Raw genomic sequence first — 17,946 nt, forward strand, 5'->3', positions numbered from 1 at the left:
AGTTGTGAGTTCTGTGAGAATAGAGCCATGTTCCCTTCATCTCTGTATGCTCAGAATCTAGTTTAGTGTTGGCTGTATGTTTGTTTGTAGTTTGTTGAATAAACTTGAGTGAATGATAGTAAAAACTTTATGTTGACAAGTTCAAATTATTCTTCATATACATAACCCGTTTTGTATACACTCCATACATACCAACACACAGATTTGGTTGCATTATTCATTTGATCATCAGCACTGTCCTATTTTGCACACGAGAAACACAGAGTGATTAAGGAATGCATCCCAGGTCAGTCACGTGTCTAAGCTCTAATGCAAATGGAGCTGGTATTTGAATTAGGTAGCAGGGTCCAACGCCTTTTTGTGGTACATTATGTATATAAATTAATCATTGTTTCAGTTGCTTATTGCTTTTGATATTTCATACTGGGATAAATTGGAATTTCATAGATGTACCATAGACTATTGCAGCCATGAAATTAAAAGACGCTTACTTCTTGGAAGGAAAGTTATGATCAGCCTAGACAGCATATTCAAAAGCAGAGACATTACTTTGCCAACAAAGGTCCATCTAGTCAAGGCTATGGTTTTTCCAGTAGTCATGTATGGATATGAGAGCTGGACTGTGAAGAACAATTGATGCTTTTGAAGTGTGGTGTTGGAGAAGACTCTTGAGAGTCCCTTGGACTGCAAGGAGATCCAACCAGTCCATCCTAAAGGAGATCAGTCCTGGGTGTTCTTTGGAAGGACTGATGCTAAAGCTGAAACTCCAGTACTTTGGCCACCTCATGCGAAGAGTTGACTTATTGGAAAAGACTCTGATGCTGGGAGGGATTGGGGGCAGGAGGAGAAGGGGACGACAGAGGATGAGATGGCTGGATGGCATCACTGACTCGATAGACGTGAGTCTGAGTGAACTCCGGGAGTTGGTGATGGACAGGGAGGCCTGGTGTGCTGCGATTCATGGGGTCACAAAGAGTTGGACACGACTGAGGGACTGAACTGAACTGAACTGAACCATAGGCTATATATAACATGTTAAATATTAGTAGCTTGACACAAAGAGAGTTTATTTCATACTCACTCAAAGTTTGATGTGACTTAGCTGACATTCCCATGAGGCTCTCACCCAAAAGATGACTCAGCAGTGTGGACCGACTTCATCTTGTAACCATGCCAACTGGACTGGAGCTGAGCAGGCAGGGGAAGAGGAAAGGAGACGCATCAGCTCTTGTCTTGGTCTGGAAGGTCACATGTCACATCTGTGCATATTCCACTGGGTAGCACTATTCACACAGCCCAAGTTAACTGAAAAAAAAGGCTGTAAAGTGCAAAGGAGCATATGAATTTTGGTGAACACTAAAGATTTCTGCCACAATAACAAATAGAATCGCCATTATACATGAAAATAAAATTTAGGAGCTTCTGTGTCTTGGGGTGTGATCGTGTGTCACGCTCCTGGCATGTGGGTATGTTCACCAACCCAGGAACTCTACTCCCATTTTTTAGAGTCTTTTAGTGGCTTCATTCCATAGTCATTATTGATTAAACTCCTGGCCTTTGGTGATCAAATCAACCGTTAGCCTTTTCCCCTATCCAGAGGTTGGCAGGTGAAGCTGAAAGTTCCAGTCCTCTAATCACGCCTTGGTTTTTCTGGTGTTCAGCCTGAAGCTTCCTGGGGACCCCAGCTTCCAGTTACCTCATTAGCATACAAAAAGACACTGGTCACTCCAGGGACTCCACTGATCTTAATAAAAGTTCTCTGGAACCTGGGGTGAAGAAAAAATGCAAAGTAAAAGATGCTTCCATTAGCCCTATCATTCAGGAAATTACAAAGTTCTAGGAACCCTTGCTAGGAAGTTGGCATACAGACTGAATTTACATTTCTTATTATGTCATACGAAGTGACTTAATATCCTCGGTTTAATATAGGTTGGGGAAGAAGGTGGGCAGTAGCGTGCTGGAAATATTTAACAACCAGCTTGCTGAAAAAGAGTATGCCAGTTTGTATATTCATTAGCTTATTATTCATTTTTCTGATATGAGGATGGGTAGCACACTATTTACAAGTAATAAAATACACAATCCTCTTTGTTATTCAGAATGCTTTCATCGGTTTCTGCCAAACATTTGTGTCCCTAATCAGCTATGAGTACAGTTGATGAGCGGGTACAGTTATGGCATGAATGTCATGTTACGACGTGAATACAGTGAACGGACAAAGACGTACTTTGAAACTTCGTTTCTCAATGATGTAAGTTACATTTTGCTGACTTGGGTAACAGTTTTCAAATACTAGAAGAACATTTTGAGTTTTCACGATATGCCAGCCATAGACATGATGCACTTTTAATTCTAATCAACTCTACCAGCAGCTCCTCCACCATTTTAAGTCTTGAGAATCATCGAAACAATAAATTAAGCCCAGGCTTGTAGCAATTTGCCGATTTCCATGGTGGAAATACTTTCACCATGGCAGATTCCAGGCCTCCAATATGGTATCGTGGAATGTGGAGCTGGGCAAAGATGCTCAGTAGCTTGCCATTATATAGTGTGACTGTGGTGAAAATAATAGGTGTAAACAACCCTGAGAGCATAAAGTAATAATAAGGCGTAATAAAATCCTAGAGAGGGATGCCTTTACTTGTTTTTTACTACCTTTGTTTTTAATTTATTTAATTGCAGCTTAAGTAATTTAATTTTAAACAGTGTTTGTGTTTAACAACTGTCCTTAAAAAATTCCTGAAAAATCAATTGGCTTTCATGAGCCGCTGTAAGCCAACTCTAGCCTACCACTGAGAGGGCTGGATAAGACTTCTCACTCCCAGATATAAACCTCACCACTTCTGATGTTATAATTGCAGCTCTTTGAGTTTTGAAGATGGTTAGATCTCCAATAGTCCTTTTTGAACATTGTAAATGAGGCTATAGCTTCACCAGGCATCCTCTCCACTATTCTAATATCTGTAACTCCAGCAGCTCCTAGCCCAGTACTATAGTTCATGCATATCCTAGGCACTAAGGAAAGCCTTACCAAAGACAGTAAAAATTGTGCAGACATCTAAAATATATTTTACCTTCAATCTGTCAGTGAACAACCTTTATTATTTTAGCAGGGGTTCAGTGGTAGTCAAAAGGTAGTCATGGAACTGGTAGGAGAAAGTGGAGCCTGGCACCCTGAGGGAGGCAAGCTTCCACTTCAGTCTCATTAAGTGGTGGCCATAGTTGACACCTTCACACAGACTTAGGATTCAGTGCCCCAATTACGGCTGCCAAATCTTGGTTCCTTCCTCCCCTGTTCTCTTCCTGCCTTCCTCCCACAGCATTTTATTGAGCACATACTGTGATCTAGGCTGTTCTAGGTATCAGAGACATAGTCCTCACAGTGCTTAACTTTCTATTAGTGTTAAGGAAAGTCAATAACAAATAAACAGTACACATGTAGTGTGTCAGATAGTATTAGGCACTATGGAGAAAGAGAAAGCAGGAAGGGAGCTCAGAATGAATCAGGTTGGTGGTGGAGTTTTGCTATTTCAGATAGACTGATCCAGAAAGACCTGTCTAATATGTTGACATCTGAGCAGAGGCCTGCAGGAAGTGAAGGCAAGAACCATGCAAATATCTGGGGAAAGAGCCTCCCGGGGATGTGAAACAAGGGCAGAGGTCCCCGGGGAGAGCACGTCTGATGCACTTGGAAGACCCATGAGGTGGCCACGATGGCTGGAATGGAGTCGGCAGGAAGAGAATGGTAGGACCAGAAATCAGAGGGTGTTAACAAAGGGGGAAGGCAGAGGGCAGGTGTATACACTGGTCTGTGAGTCACCTTAGTGTCGGTCAGGTCTGAGCCTGAGGACCTTCTAGGCTGCTCTTGGGGTGCCTGGTTGGTTCCGTGTCCCTTCCCTCTTGCTTGCCTCCTACGCTCCTCTGAACATCGGATTTGGCAGAATCTTCATACCTGGTTTTCCATCCGAGTACTCATGTGGTCACACGAAGTCCTGACAATCTTGGTCTACCTTTTAGAAGTCTGCCCCGTTGCGTGTAGATGCCTGTCTTCATAACTCTCCATGGAAGCATTATCTCCCATACTATGCCGTATAGCTTGTTCTGCTTTGTTTATTCACTTGGTCACTAAGTTGTCATAGTAGTTTCCTCCATTTTTAAAATTGCAAATGACAAAGCCCAAAGGAAATAGGAATTTCATTGGTTCACAGGGCAATGCAAGATTCAGGTGTGTTTGATCCCGGGCTGAAAGGACTGCACCAAGATCTGTTCTCCAGCTCTTGCCTCACCTCAAAACTGACTTCACTTTTCATCTCTATATGGTGGTACAGTGGCCACTTCAGACCTAAGCCTTTCTAGGTCCAAAATTAACAGAAGAAGAGCAACCCCCGCCCCCCCACTCCTGCTCTCTCTTCTCAGTGTCTCCGAAAAAGATCTTTAATCTTAATAAATGATCACACATCTCTGAAGTAATCACAGTCAGTTCAGTCGCTCAGTCGTGTCCGACTCTGCAACCCCATGGACTGCAGCACGCCAGGCCTCCCTGTCCATCACCAACTCCCGGAGTTCACCCAAACTCATGTGCATTGAGTCGGTGATGCCATCCAGCCATCTCATCCTCTGTCATCCCCTTCTCCTCCTGCCTTCGATCTTTCCCAGCATCAGGGTCTTTTCCAATGAGTCAACTCTTCACATGAGGTGGCCAAAGTATTGGAGTTTCAGATTCAACATCAGTCCTTCCAATGAATATTCAGGACTGATTTCCTTTAGGATTGACTGGTTGGATCTCCTTGCAGTCCAAGGAAGCTTCAAGAGTCTTCTCCAATACCACAGCTCAAAAGCATCAATTCTTTGGCGCTCAGCTTTCTTTATAGTTCAACTCTCACATCCATACATGACCACTGGAAAACCCATAGCTTTGACTAGATGGATCTTTGTTGGCAAAGTAATGTCTCTGCTTTTGAATATGCTGTCTAGGTTGATCATAACTTTTCTTCCAAGGAACAAGTGTCTTTTAATTTCATGGCTGCAGTCACCATCTGCAGTGATTTTGGAGCCCCCCAAAATAAAGTCTGTCACTGTTTCCACTGTTTCCCTATCTATTTGCCATGAAGTGATGGGACCAGATACCGTGATGTTCGTTTTCTGAATGTTGAGCTTTAAGCCAGCTTTTTCACTCTCCTCTTTCACTTTCATCAAGAGGAGCTTTAGTTCCTCTTCACTTCTGCCATAAGGGTGGTGTCATATGCATATCTGAGGTTATTGATGTTTCTCCCGGCAATCTTGATTCCAGCTTGTGCTTCTTCCAGCCTAGCATTTCTCATGATGTACTCTGCATATAAGTTAAACAAGCAGGGTGACAATATACAGCCTTGATGTACTCCTTTCCTGGTTTGGAGCCAGTCTATTGTTCCATGTCCAGTTCTAACTGTTGCTTCCTGACCTGCATACAGATTTCTCAGGAAACAGGTAAGGTGGTCTGGTATTCCCATCTCTTTCAGAATTTTCCACAGTTTGTTGTGGTCCACACAATCAAAGGATTTGGCATAGTCAATAAATCAGAAGTGTATTTCCTTCCCACAGTAATAAGTCTTTTACGTTGCTCCTCAGGAAGGTACAGCTTTGGGTATTCCTCACTCACCCTGGGATGACAGTGGTGTTGGTAGGGGTATCTAGAAAGAGACCTAGACTCACCCAGCTGTCTAACTCCACACATCTGGTCCCATCACTCCATGGGAAATAGATGGGGAAACAGTGGAAACAGTGTCAGACTTTATTTTTGGGGGGCTCCAAAATCACTGCAGATGGTGACTGCAGCCATGAAGTTAAAAGACGCTTACTCTTGGAAGGAAAGTTATGACCAACCTAGGCAGCATATTAAAAAGCAGAGACATTATTTTGCCAACAAAGGTCCGTCTAGTCAAGGCTATGGCTTTTCCAGTTGTCATGTATGGATGTGAGAGTTGGACTGTGAAGAAAGCTGATCGCTGAAGAATTGATGCTTTTGAAGTGTGGTGCTGGAGAAGACTTGAGAGTCCCTTGGACTGCAAGGAGATCCAACCAATCCATTCTCAAGGAGATCAGTCCTGGGTGTTCATTGGAAGGACTGATGCTGAAGCTGCAACTGCAATACTTTGGCCACCTGATGCGAACAGCTGACTCATTTGAAAAGACCCTGATGCTGAGAAAGATTGAAGGCAGGAGGAGAAGGGCACAACAGAAGATGAGATGGCTGGATGGCATCACCAACTCAATGGACATGAGTCTGACTAAACTCTAGGAGTTGGTGATGGACAGGGAGGCCTGATGTGTTGCAGTCCATGGGATCTCAGAGAGTCGGACACAACTGAGAAACTGAACTGACCGACTGACCTTGGGGTCTATCTGGGAGAGTCCCCATAGTTCTAGGTCCTAATGCTGAGCCTCACGCCCGGCCTGGCATGACGTGACAGTCCTGATTTCGCCGCAAGTTGCGTACAGCTATGAGTGTTTTGCAGTGTCCTGGGCTCCATGGCAGCAACTGTGGTGGGAAATGATACCAACAGGAAGAAGAGAGGATGTGAGGCAAACTGCCACTTATGACTCTGTCCAGCAGCAGCCCAAGTCTTGTCACTTAAAATCACCACGGATGCCCCTCTCCAGTACGTGCACTGACTTCTTATTCACGGTGCATGTTTCTAGTGCTTACTCCTAAGTAGCTGTGCAGCATTTTCTCTTCTTTTGATTAGTTTTTAAACACCTGCTATTCAAGAACAGCTGCCTAGGGTCATGACTGTCCTGGAAGGAAAAAATACTGACCTCAAAATCATGCAAAGGACAGCCTGTAGGATGGGAGTATCCCAGAGGTGTGACCCTTGGTGTGTTATAGGCTCGACTGAATGGTCATTTGCTCATGTGAGTGGAGGTGGGCCCTGCGATTTATTCAGTCAACATTAATGGCACAACCATGGAACCCCAGACACTGCTAAGCAGGAGGATGATGAAGAAGCAGTCACAGTTTCTTCAAGGGATGTATAGTCTCAGGGAAGAGACAACGAGAAAGCTGCAGTTATACTGTCATATGACACTGTGACCAGGGGAGCAAGCACAGGTTGTCTGTTTCAACCTCTACTCCGTCAAGCTTGCTTCCAAAAAGTAATGCTGAGGCTCCCTAGTGGGGAGTGGGAAGGAGGTGAGCGATAGATCCTTGTTTTCTTGGCTTTATTTTTTAGAGTTGAGAAGGGGGAGGAGAGCTGAAGGTGTACAAGAACGTGCCAGGCATGCGTTCTTTCTCTTTACTTTTTCGATGAAAACAGAAAGTTTTTATCGCCAGCAGGGGTTGTAGGGGGCTGGCAGCAGGAGGAACTGTCACCTAGCGAGGGAGAGTCTGCAGCCCAGAGAGACCTCTGCTCAGCCAGTCTAGGCGAGAAGCCAAGAGCCTCGACACGGGCTCTGCTGCCTGGGGATGATGGAAGGCTGAGAAGCGCTGGCTGCTTGACAAGTTTGAATGACAGTACCCCTTAAAGTGTGAAGAGAGGGTGAGTCCTTGTCTCGGATGCACTAAAAGGGAGACAGGACTGGCCTTTCAATGCTTAAGATTGAAAGACATTCTCCCCATGAGACTGCAATGCCTGGTGTTATCTTACTAGGAGGAAGGAACCTTGCACGTCCCTCTGTAACACGCTGGGATTTACTCTTCACCCTCATCAAGTGTTATATCACATGGAATTTGAACAACCACAGAGCTGAGCTGTCAAGGAGGCGCCGACTCTGTAGGTCAGTTGATGAGGAGGCGGACATGACAATGCCATGAAACCGATGAGAAGCGAGTCCTCAGAAGCTGGTGGAGGCATGTGCAGCGGTCACAGATGTGGCCACTACATCCATGCGGATGTTCTCAGCTACGTCCCGAGAACCAGGCAGGGTACCGCCAGGTAGGGGCTGCTCTGGGCCCTCATGGAATGGGGTCAGAAGCAGGCCCGGGCAACTGGGGAGGTGAATGGACTTTCTCACCCTCTTCTGTCCTTACTTCCATCTGCTTTAGGAAGAATTCCAACTTTAGGTACACTTCACACAGCAGATTTTTTGCAGTGGGTTCGAGGTTGGTTGTACACTGTGTTTAAATGGGGATGCCTGGGGTTTCCAGACTTGGTGGTCCGCTGTGGGAGTCAAGACCTCACCACTCTCTATCCCGGCTTTTGAAATAAGTTCCTTACTGTCCTCCTCTTCCTCATTCTTGTCCCCTGAGCGCTCTCCTCTACGATGTTGCCAGAGTGATGTTTCAGGAGTGCATATTGGCCATGTTCCTCCCTGCTCAAAGCCTTCGGTGGCTTCTCAGTTCCTGTGGAATGAATTTCCTTCCATGGGACCCTAACATTTCCTTAACCTGACCTCCGCCTGGGTTCCTAACTCCTGACCGGCTCCCATTTCTGTGGTGCACACGCATGACATACTCTGGCAGTAACCAGCTCCAGACTGTAGCGTTCTGCGTCAAGCTCTTTCCCCTTTGCGTATATTTGTTTTTGCTTGTAACACACACCCCTTCATCCCTTTGCCCTCCTTTCCTGGGCACACTTTCCTAAGACAGCCTTCTCACGCATTTCAGAGCGGGCTGGACGCTGATCTCCTGAGGTTCCTGCACGTATTCCTGACTTGTGCTCACTGTATTGCACTGCGTGTACGCTTCTCTCTGTCTATATTTGTATCAGCCAGGGCTGAGCATATGCCGAGGACATAGTTGGTGCTCTGAAATATTTTGTTGCATGAATGACTCAAATGATCCTGAACTGTCTCCTGAGTAACTAATTTGAGATATATGTTGGAAGCTGACTGGAGTCTGGAAGCAATCAGTACCTTCATTTATTCACCCCTGACTTGGAAACGCAGCAAGCCACAGCCTGCCAGGCTGAGTGCACCTGAAAGCCTCAGGAAATCTTGTCACTGTGCATTTTGTTGTGTGACTGCAACTTGAGCTGAAAAGAGAGAAATGAATCCTGGCCAGCACGAGCATCGTGCGGGGAATAGAACAGCGGGCCCACAGCAGTCGGCGAAGCAGAAGGTTCCTGTGCTGTCAACGAGGAGTGGTCGAACTGTAGCTGGACCGTATGCCTCTTTGCCCCCTGCCCAGGGCTCCGCGCTGCTGAGTGGAGGGGCTGCAGGCTCTGTGTGTCCGCTGAGGGGAGCTGCATGGCCCTTGTCTCCTAAGCCTGTCCCGCGGAAGCTGCCAAGCCTTGAGTGACGGTGTCCGGCAGGACCCAGAACGTGATCACGTGGGTGCCCAGTCAGTGTCATCTGGTCTGGAGTGCCCCAGCCAGTGACACAAGGAGAACTGAAGGAACCTCAGGTGGTCTTTACCGCCACACTCGTTAGGCCCAGAAAAGCCTCCCTGTCCCGCTGGCACCGTCTCTAGGTACGCCTTCCTTTCCTTCCTCTAAACTGAGGCTGGCCTCACTCAGTGATCAGTCAAAGGCGTCGACCTAATAAGCTGTGTGCCTGTTTAGGCGTGTGATGCTAGATTCGCCGCTAGAGGGGAGGGTGAAGGCCAACTTCCATGGCCATGGCGGTGGGGGAACGCAGTGCCACTCGTGTCTGACTGCCTCTCCTGCTGCTGCTGCTGGTAGAGGGTTTGCAATCTCCTTTCCTGCTCAGTGTGAGAATTTTTTCTTTTTTACCTTTGTACAAATGAGAATTTGTGTGGAATTTCCAAAACCTGCAAAAACGAAATGCTTGTTTGCAATGTAAACCTATGGGAATGAAGATGATCTCACAGTCTGCAATAAAAAGGTCATCTCTTGATCTTGGATGTTTCCCAGCTCAGCACATTCAGGATGGCAGTGGAAAACCCAGAGTGCCAGCAGCCTCCACACTGTGATTTAGGGAGGAGAGTGACGGAGAGTATTTTTGTCAGAGGCACTGGCTCTCTGCTCAGCCTCAATATTTCATAAAAAGCTCATTGCGGCAAATTTCTTCGTTTGGCAGCATCTGCTGTGCTATCATCTTGATTTCTTCACTTTAAGTAACACTGACACAAGGTCAAACGAAAGTCAAGTTAACATGATGGCTATTCAATTATCAACTTCTATTAGTGCTACACATTATATATATATATACACACATATATAAATATAGTCAGCAACATTTGTGGGAAAAGGAAGTTAGCAATCTTGGAATCATAGCTCAAATGAAAAGCTCAGATTTTAAGATATGCATCAGATGGCAGGAAATGAATCATTGGAATGAAATTGTACTGGATTCTGACAGTTTGCTCTTTGACAAGTCATTCAGACTGTAGGCCTCAGTTTCTCCACCTTTCAGGAGAATAAACTACAGCGCTGCCCTAGTCTATACGGCCATTCATATCTTAAGGGATAGGCTTTCTGGATACCATTAGGAAGAACTTCTGAAATGTTGCAAAGTATTGAAACTTTAGGGGGAAAAGGATGCAAGGTTTTTGTTTGCTTGTTTGATTTGTTTTTTTTTTTTTTCTGAGCACTTAAATAATAGAATAGGCAGCCGTTTCTTAAGTGAATGGATTTAATGGAATGGAAATCACAATGAGATTTATAAGGCTGGGAAAGGAGTCTGCAGTGTGCAGCCCTAGGCTAAAAGAAGCTTGGTCTGTTTGCATCTCCAGTGGCAAACATCGGATGCTGTGGCAACAAAGGGCCTTTACTGGAAATGTTTTAGGGGTTATGAGATTACGTGCAGCCTGTGTAACCTAGAGGACAGAGAGTAGGATGTCAAATACACTGCACCTTTTATCAGTGGCTAAGCTGGAAAAGCCTGAGAGACATCTACTTCTGTGCAGTCTTGAAAAGTTAGGTATTCTGTTTGAGGGTAATGTAGGCATTTGTTTCTGGAATTCTGCCCAGTAACCCAGAACACACCAAAATGTCTTCAGGTAATTCGATCAGTGTTCTTGTAAAAGAACCCCAAAGCCACAGATTCTGTTACTGGCAAGACTGAAAATGCATTATAAGGGAAGACAACGTGTTTCGTGGGATGGTGGCTTGGCTGGGAGAGGGCTCAGGAGAGTTAACTGACAGCAATTAGGAGTGATGATGAATGCTAACCCAAACTTCTGGGAACCTTGCAGAAATGTGCTCCTCAGGGTGTTTTGGTGTTTACAACTTTGCTTTTTGTTTTGCGTCCACCGCCAGCTGCAGTTTTGGTCAAGGTCCTTGTTAGTCTCCATTGGCCCCTTGGGGCATTGATATAAAAGGACATCTTTAGAACGCTTTTTTCCCAACTTTGTCATCTCACACACTGTCCACAGTAGTACTTCCAGAGGTATATTCAGCTTCCTGGCATTGCTGTTGTGGGATAGTCACAGAAAATGCGGCCATAAATCCTTCTTCATAAACTGGTCCATTATTTAGCTTCTTGGATGTGATATTGGTACCCCCCGTGAAAATGATGGGCTGATGCCTATGTGTCCATGGGCCTTACCCTCTGACCTGGGGATGGGGCGAGCATAAGGATTGAGGGATACTGAAGGCAGATCCTAAATAACCTTCTGTGAGCTCCTTTTGTCTACACTGGTCACATTGGGGCACACTGGGGAAGTGTCGCTGGAGATGTGGGCAGCAGTTTTCTACTTGGCTGATTCCAATCAAGCAGACAGGGTCACTTTTAGTTCTAACTTCTCATGTTGAACAGGATTAATTAGGTTGGGTGGGCAATGAGGGCTTTGGGGAGGGAACTGGAGACATCTATTGCATATCCAGAGTCAGGGTGACATTCTGTAGGGACTGGCAGGCTATGACTCATGAACCACGTGTGTCCTGCTGCCTGTTTTTATAAATAAAGTTCACTAGAACACAGTCGTGGTCATTTATTTACATGTTGCCTGTGGGTGTTTTTGCACAAAAATGGCAGAGTTGAATAGTTGAAATGAAGACTGTGAAACTTGTAAAGCCTAAAATACTTGCTATTTGGTTCAATTCAGAAAAAATACTTGCTTAAGTCTGCTATAGTTCTTTGTAGGTTATCTGCTCTTTAGTGTCCTATAATTGCTAAAATGAGTTTAGGTGTGAGTTCTTTTTTTTTGGTGCTTTGGGTTTGCTGTACTTTAAGCAATTCTTAGCCATAAACTCTTCGGAAATTGTCTCTCCCGATCTCTGCTCTTGAAAATCTAATTAGATTTATGTTAGAATCTCTCATTTTTTTTTCATTTATCTTAACTCTCATATTTTCCATCTCTTAGGGTCTTCATGCTGTATTCTGGATAATTCTTCATATCTCTGATTCACTAACTCCTCAGTTGTGTCTAATCAGCTCTTAAACCAGTCATTGGATTTTAAATTTCATTATTACTTTTTTTTTTTTTAAGATTTAGAAATCCTGTTTGCTTCTTTTTTAAACATGCCTGGACATCTTATTCATATTTCATATCTCTTTTTGCTTCTTTAAACATATCAAGCATACATAGTTTAAATTCTCTGCTGCTAATTCAAGAGTCTGAAGGTGCTATAGATCTGATTCTGCTGCTCACCCCTCATTGGCCTATAGGGTGTTTGTCTACTTGTGAGTTTTGTGATCACCTCTAATGTTGAGCTCAGGGATCTTGGATCTTTTCTGTGGAAATTCTTCAAGCATTTTTATTTGTTGTTCAGAGTGTCAAGCATACCATACTTCCAGAGAGTTTTTCTAAGCCATGTAATCCAATCCATTCCAGATATACTAGAGGTTTCCAAAAGTTGCAGGTTGTCAAGCACTTGTCGGGACCATTAATAAAGCTAATTCTTTGACTGTTAAGAGAGGCCATTTCCTGGCCTCTCCTCTTGCTTTGATTTGATCCCTGAAGAGAGGAAAGTGAATCTTCAGTTCTCACTGGAACCCACAGTGAAATGATAAAAGCTAAGAAACGTTTCATATCTTGAAGACCCATTTGGTTGTTTTCCAGATCTGCCTTGTCATGATTCTACTGCTGTGAAAATTATCCGGCTCTGCAAAGCAAATGACACTTGGTGTACTGCCTTCAGTTTCACCTTGTTCATCAGATCTAACTTACTAAGTCGTTCCTAACATATCAGTTCTTTGACCTCAGTGAGATGTCTACTCTGTTTATCAGTCTACTTTCAAATATCTCCTGATTTTCTCATCCAGATCACATTTTATAATTTAACACTTCAAACATTAATTCCCTAAGCTGACTTGCCACATCCTCTTTCTATTCTTATTTGGTGAAACCCCAGTCCTGAATGAAATAAAATGCCCGTTTCCCCTGTGTCTGTACTTGAACGGATGGGTGTTCCTGAAGAAATATCATGATTTTCACTTTGGTAATGATTGACTAGATTATTTGGACTATTTTCTGCTGCTGAAAATATTTTAAAATGTGGATATAATGTTTAAAGTACCTCATTTAAAACACTGAAGAATTTTTAAGATATTAAGGAATTACCAGGCTGAAATTTAAGACCAACTGGAAACTCAAAGAAGTAACTTGAACACTGAAGCCGCTTGGCCCAGAAGCAGTTTCTAACACTGGAAAAACTTCACTTGTTTTTGGCAGCTTTATCAGGTAAGGGATCATAATTTCAGACCCAGGGCCAATGTAAGTGGGGGATCTAATAGCAGATTCTCCTCACATTAAGCCATAATCACAAAAGGCTAGACGCTCAGGGTAAATCAGAAAGGAACTGCCGGAAAAGTTGTTTTGGAACTATGCATAGAAGAGAAAAAACAGAAAGAAAAACTACTTTTTGAAAAGTTGTGGCCACAGGCCAAACTGTATGCAGATTTTCAGGCTAAGTTCATATATCCTGAAGGGTGTCTAGGGAAACCTCAAGTTAAACATGTGATTTAAGGTGGTTCTAGACTGTAATGCCCTTGGTTTCCAGGCAGAAGTAAATTCAGATTTCTTTGGAGGTAGGTAACTTGATGCTAAACTTCAAGGAATCCCCACAAATTTTTTTTCCAGGAAAAATTAAAAGTATATAGTCAAAAATAAAATCAATCACATTAAGCAACAGAATTGGAGACGGAAATGGCAACCCGCTCTAGTACTCTTGCCTGGAGAATTCCATGGACTGAGGAGCCTGGTAGGCTACAGTCCATGGGGTCGGAAAGAGTAGGACATGACTGAGTGACTTAATGAAAGCAACAGAATATTATGAAGAGGAAACATTAGGAATAGCAGATTGGAGAAACAGGTCTACAAACACTTCATAGTTTGGATTCGCTGGACACAAATCATAAACACTTTTGTGTACTCTATAAAATAAGTGGCAAACACAGGAAATTCTAAAATTTAGCCTAACAGATGAAAAGGAGCCAAGTAAAACTTCGAGAAATGAGAACCAAAATGTAACCCCAATTAAACTCAATGTCTGGATTTAACAGTAAATTATCCACAGATTTAATCAGAAGGTGAATAGAAATTAGATGACAAAAAATATACAGAATAAATGATAAAGAGACAAGAGTATAAAACTAAGGTTAAAAGTCACAGAGGGAAGTATATCATTTAACTGAAGAGAGAGAGTAGGGGCAGAGGTAATACTTGAAGAACTGATGACTGAGAATTTTGCAGAACTGATGAAATATACCAATCCAAAGATCAAAAAAAAAAAAAAATCTTAAGCAGAGTAAATATGACTTCATACCTAGATATTTTACAATAAAACTGCATAGCACCAAAAAAGAAAATATTCAACACAGCCAGAGAAAAATGTTAGAATACTTTAAAAGGAGCAACAGCTGACTGTTGACTTCTCAGTCCTAGCAAAGAAAGCCAGAAGTCAGTGGAATGATGTCTCCAAAGTGATGAAAGAAAATACATGCTAAGTTAGAGCTCTATATATCCTGAGAAAAATCTTAAAAAAATAAAGGTTAAATACGATTATTGTCAGGCAAATAAAAGTAAGGAGTGTTTGTGCCAGTGTACTCTCACTAAAGGAAATTCTAATGGAAGGTAAGCCCAAATGAAAGGCCTAAAATGAAAGACGGAATGGGGAGGAAAGAAAATGATAAATACGTAGGTAAATATCAACACTTACTGTGTAAAGTGATAATAACGTATTATAGAGGAGAATACAGTGTTAAAATACATGATAATAATGACATAATGGTGGGTGAGTGAACTCAGTGACAGCCTTTCTATCTGGCAGGGTAAAGGTATTGATTAACTTTAGAAACGTTTGTGTAATTTTGAAATGTATTTAATGTATGTTTCTGTATGTATGTTATATTTCACAGCAAAGTAAAATGAAATTAACCCGCTGATTTGGTCCACTATAAGCTGATGGTCTTTAACTTTCGCCAACAATGTTCCAAAGCTTCCTGGCCCATCCCACGTGGCTTCCAGCCGTGTCCCTCGCATCCTCCGTAGGAATGCTTTCTTCTCCGGTCTCTCCTGCCTCCTTCTCTTCCCTGGCTCCCAACCTTTCTCCTCTTCTTCAACACATAACCTCACCTCCTAATTCAGGGTATACAGCAACCGTAAGATGAGAGTGCCCTCCACTTTCTGCTATAAATACTAGTTTCCCCAGCATCAGGATCAATCCTTTGTTAATTTTCTCCTGTTAAAAGGAGAAATTTCACAGTTTTTCCAACCTAAGACTAATTCTTTATTTCTTCTCAGGGATTGTGTTCTCTTTACCCCATCTCCCATCTATATACAGCGTCCCTCTCTTTAATGGACCCTTGTTCATATTTAAACATGCTCAAATTTAAATACCATCTATCTTAAAACACATACACACCCAACACCTTTGATTCCAAAGTTCCCTTCTAAATGATCCTATTTTTTTCCCTCAGAGCCAGAGTTCCTGAAAGCTTTGCTTTTACTCTGCCCCTGTTTCCTCACTTTGTACTCAATCTGATTAAAATAGCAACTTTCTAACATTTTGATCTCAGGATGTTTTTAGACTCTTGACAATCATTGAATTATTGAGAAGAGTGCAAACAGCTCTTGTTTAGGTAATTAGCTACAAGGTATTGCTTCTTAGACACTTAACTTTTCTCTGTAGATGGATGAATACTCTGTCCTCTTTATTTTTGCCTAAATATCACCAGAGCAGAATTTATGTCCTGTTAATCTTGAAATCTGTTAACTGACTCAGGACTTGGTACTCCTTTTGGTTATTATTAACTCTGTCTGGTTATGCCCCTGATTTCTCTAATTCTTTGTTGGTGAATGTGAAAGAGTGAGTTAGTATTTCAGCTGCATTTCTTTTTAAGTTTTTTTTTTTTTTAGGTGCTTTGCATAGATTTTAAACAAAATGAAAAAAAAAAAAACAACAGTTTATGAAACAGGAGTGTTAAACCAATTCACCCCACTCCTTGGAATACATGAGAAAGACTGAAAACAAAAAAAGATGCAATTTCACACTCCAGCTGAAGTCTGTCCTATATCTGAGAAAATTGCCCCAGGTGTCCACAATGGAACTTCTGCTTGAGATTCTATTATGCTAAAGATGACTTCTCAGGAGATGATATTTCTCTGAAAAGTGACTGAGAAAAAGCTTTGTCAACAGCAGATTAAAATAAAACTGAGATAAAATATTATTTTTCCAGTCAAATGTAGTGGTTCTATTTCATCTTCAGGAAAAGAAAGAGGTATATATAAGGATGTCCAGGAATTAAGTAGAGTTGATTAGGTAACCACACTAGCTAAAAGCCAGACATGGTGCGCTGTAAGGTAATTTGCCCCCCCTTGCCTCTACCGAAGGGAGGGTTTCTTCTTTTTTGTAACTGTAATATCTCAAAGCCCTTAAAAGGATTTATAAGACAAAAATGACTTTCAGTAAATTCCATTATATGTGTGGATAGTGCTGTAGCCAGATTCTTGCATCATTTCACACATTATATTTGGGCTATAGCTGGGTAGGCTTCTACCAGCCCTGAGACGTGTGGGGTGTGTGTGTGTGTGTGTGTGTGTGTGTCTATGTCTGTGTGTGTATGTGTGTGTGGGCTTTTACAGGGTGAAAGGCAGCTGGGCTTGGGGAGCAGGTTGGAATAGAGCTGGGAAGAAGTATATCTGAATGGTCCTTGCACATTGTGTCCAGGACATCTTGGGGGACAATGAGCCACACTGAATTTAGATGCTATAAATGGGATGGTATAAAATGGGATGGAATTTAGATGGTGTTAGTTGTTTTGATAAATGAAATTTGGTGCTTAATAGCAGCCAAGAACTTGCCTACTTTGAAAAAATAAATTAAAAGGATGATTTCATTCTTCATGACTATTCCTAGTGCACAACCCCCCCCCAAAAAAGAATTTGTTTCCTGTCTGAAATCCAGCGTTAAATCTGAAATATGGTCTGAGGCGAAGAGAACCAGTTTCCCTGCAAAGCCTTAAGCAAGCCCCTTTGTGCTCGCCAGCTCTCATTGAGCACACGGGTTGCCCTGGTGATGAATGTTCTGCTTTGTGTGGTCTCAGCACTTTTTTTCTGGAGAGGCTGTTTTAATGAGAAGGTGAATGGAGGGGCTTCTTTTGAAAGCAGGACGAGAGGAGGGCCACTTCTGAAACTGCAGGCATAATGGTGCCATTCCTTATCGCAGATCTGACAGTCCCCGGAGCCTGCTCGCCCCGCTCTCACTCACTTGTTCTCTGCTCCTGGCTAACTACTGTTTTGGATTGGCCTCTGGCCTTGGTCTCCTGGAATCTTCTTTTGGAAGTCAAGGGTAACCAACCAATCAGATTGCATTGTGTCACTCTGGCCTCATCTTTCTTTCCTCCTAAAACGGGACTGTTCGTGGTGTTGGGGGGAACTCCTTTCTTCCACCTGTTTTAAAAACGCTGTGCTTTTCTCCAGGTTTACCCCCGCGCTAAAAACGATGCTCCAGCCTGTTTGAACACTCTTTCTGCATCCATTCTGCAGGCCAGGAATTGAGGTATTTCAGGACCTGCCTGGGGCTAGCTGGAGCTGAACACAGTGGACTCTTGATTATCCATGCTAAAACAGGGAATGGTAATTCAGACCATACGTGTTGTTTCTGGACTTTGAAATGTGTTACTGAT

The sequence above is a fragment of the Capricornis sumatraensis genome, chromosome 9 (assembly GCF_032405125.1).
Source record: "Capricornis sumatraensis isolate serow.1 chromosome 9, serow.2, whole genome shotgun sequence".
In the NCBI taxonomy this organism is placed as follows: Eukaryota; Metazoa; Chordata; class Mammalia; order Artiodactyla; family Bovidae; genus Capricornis; species Capricornis sumatraensis.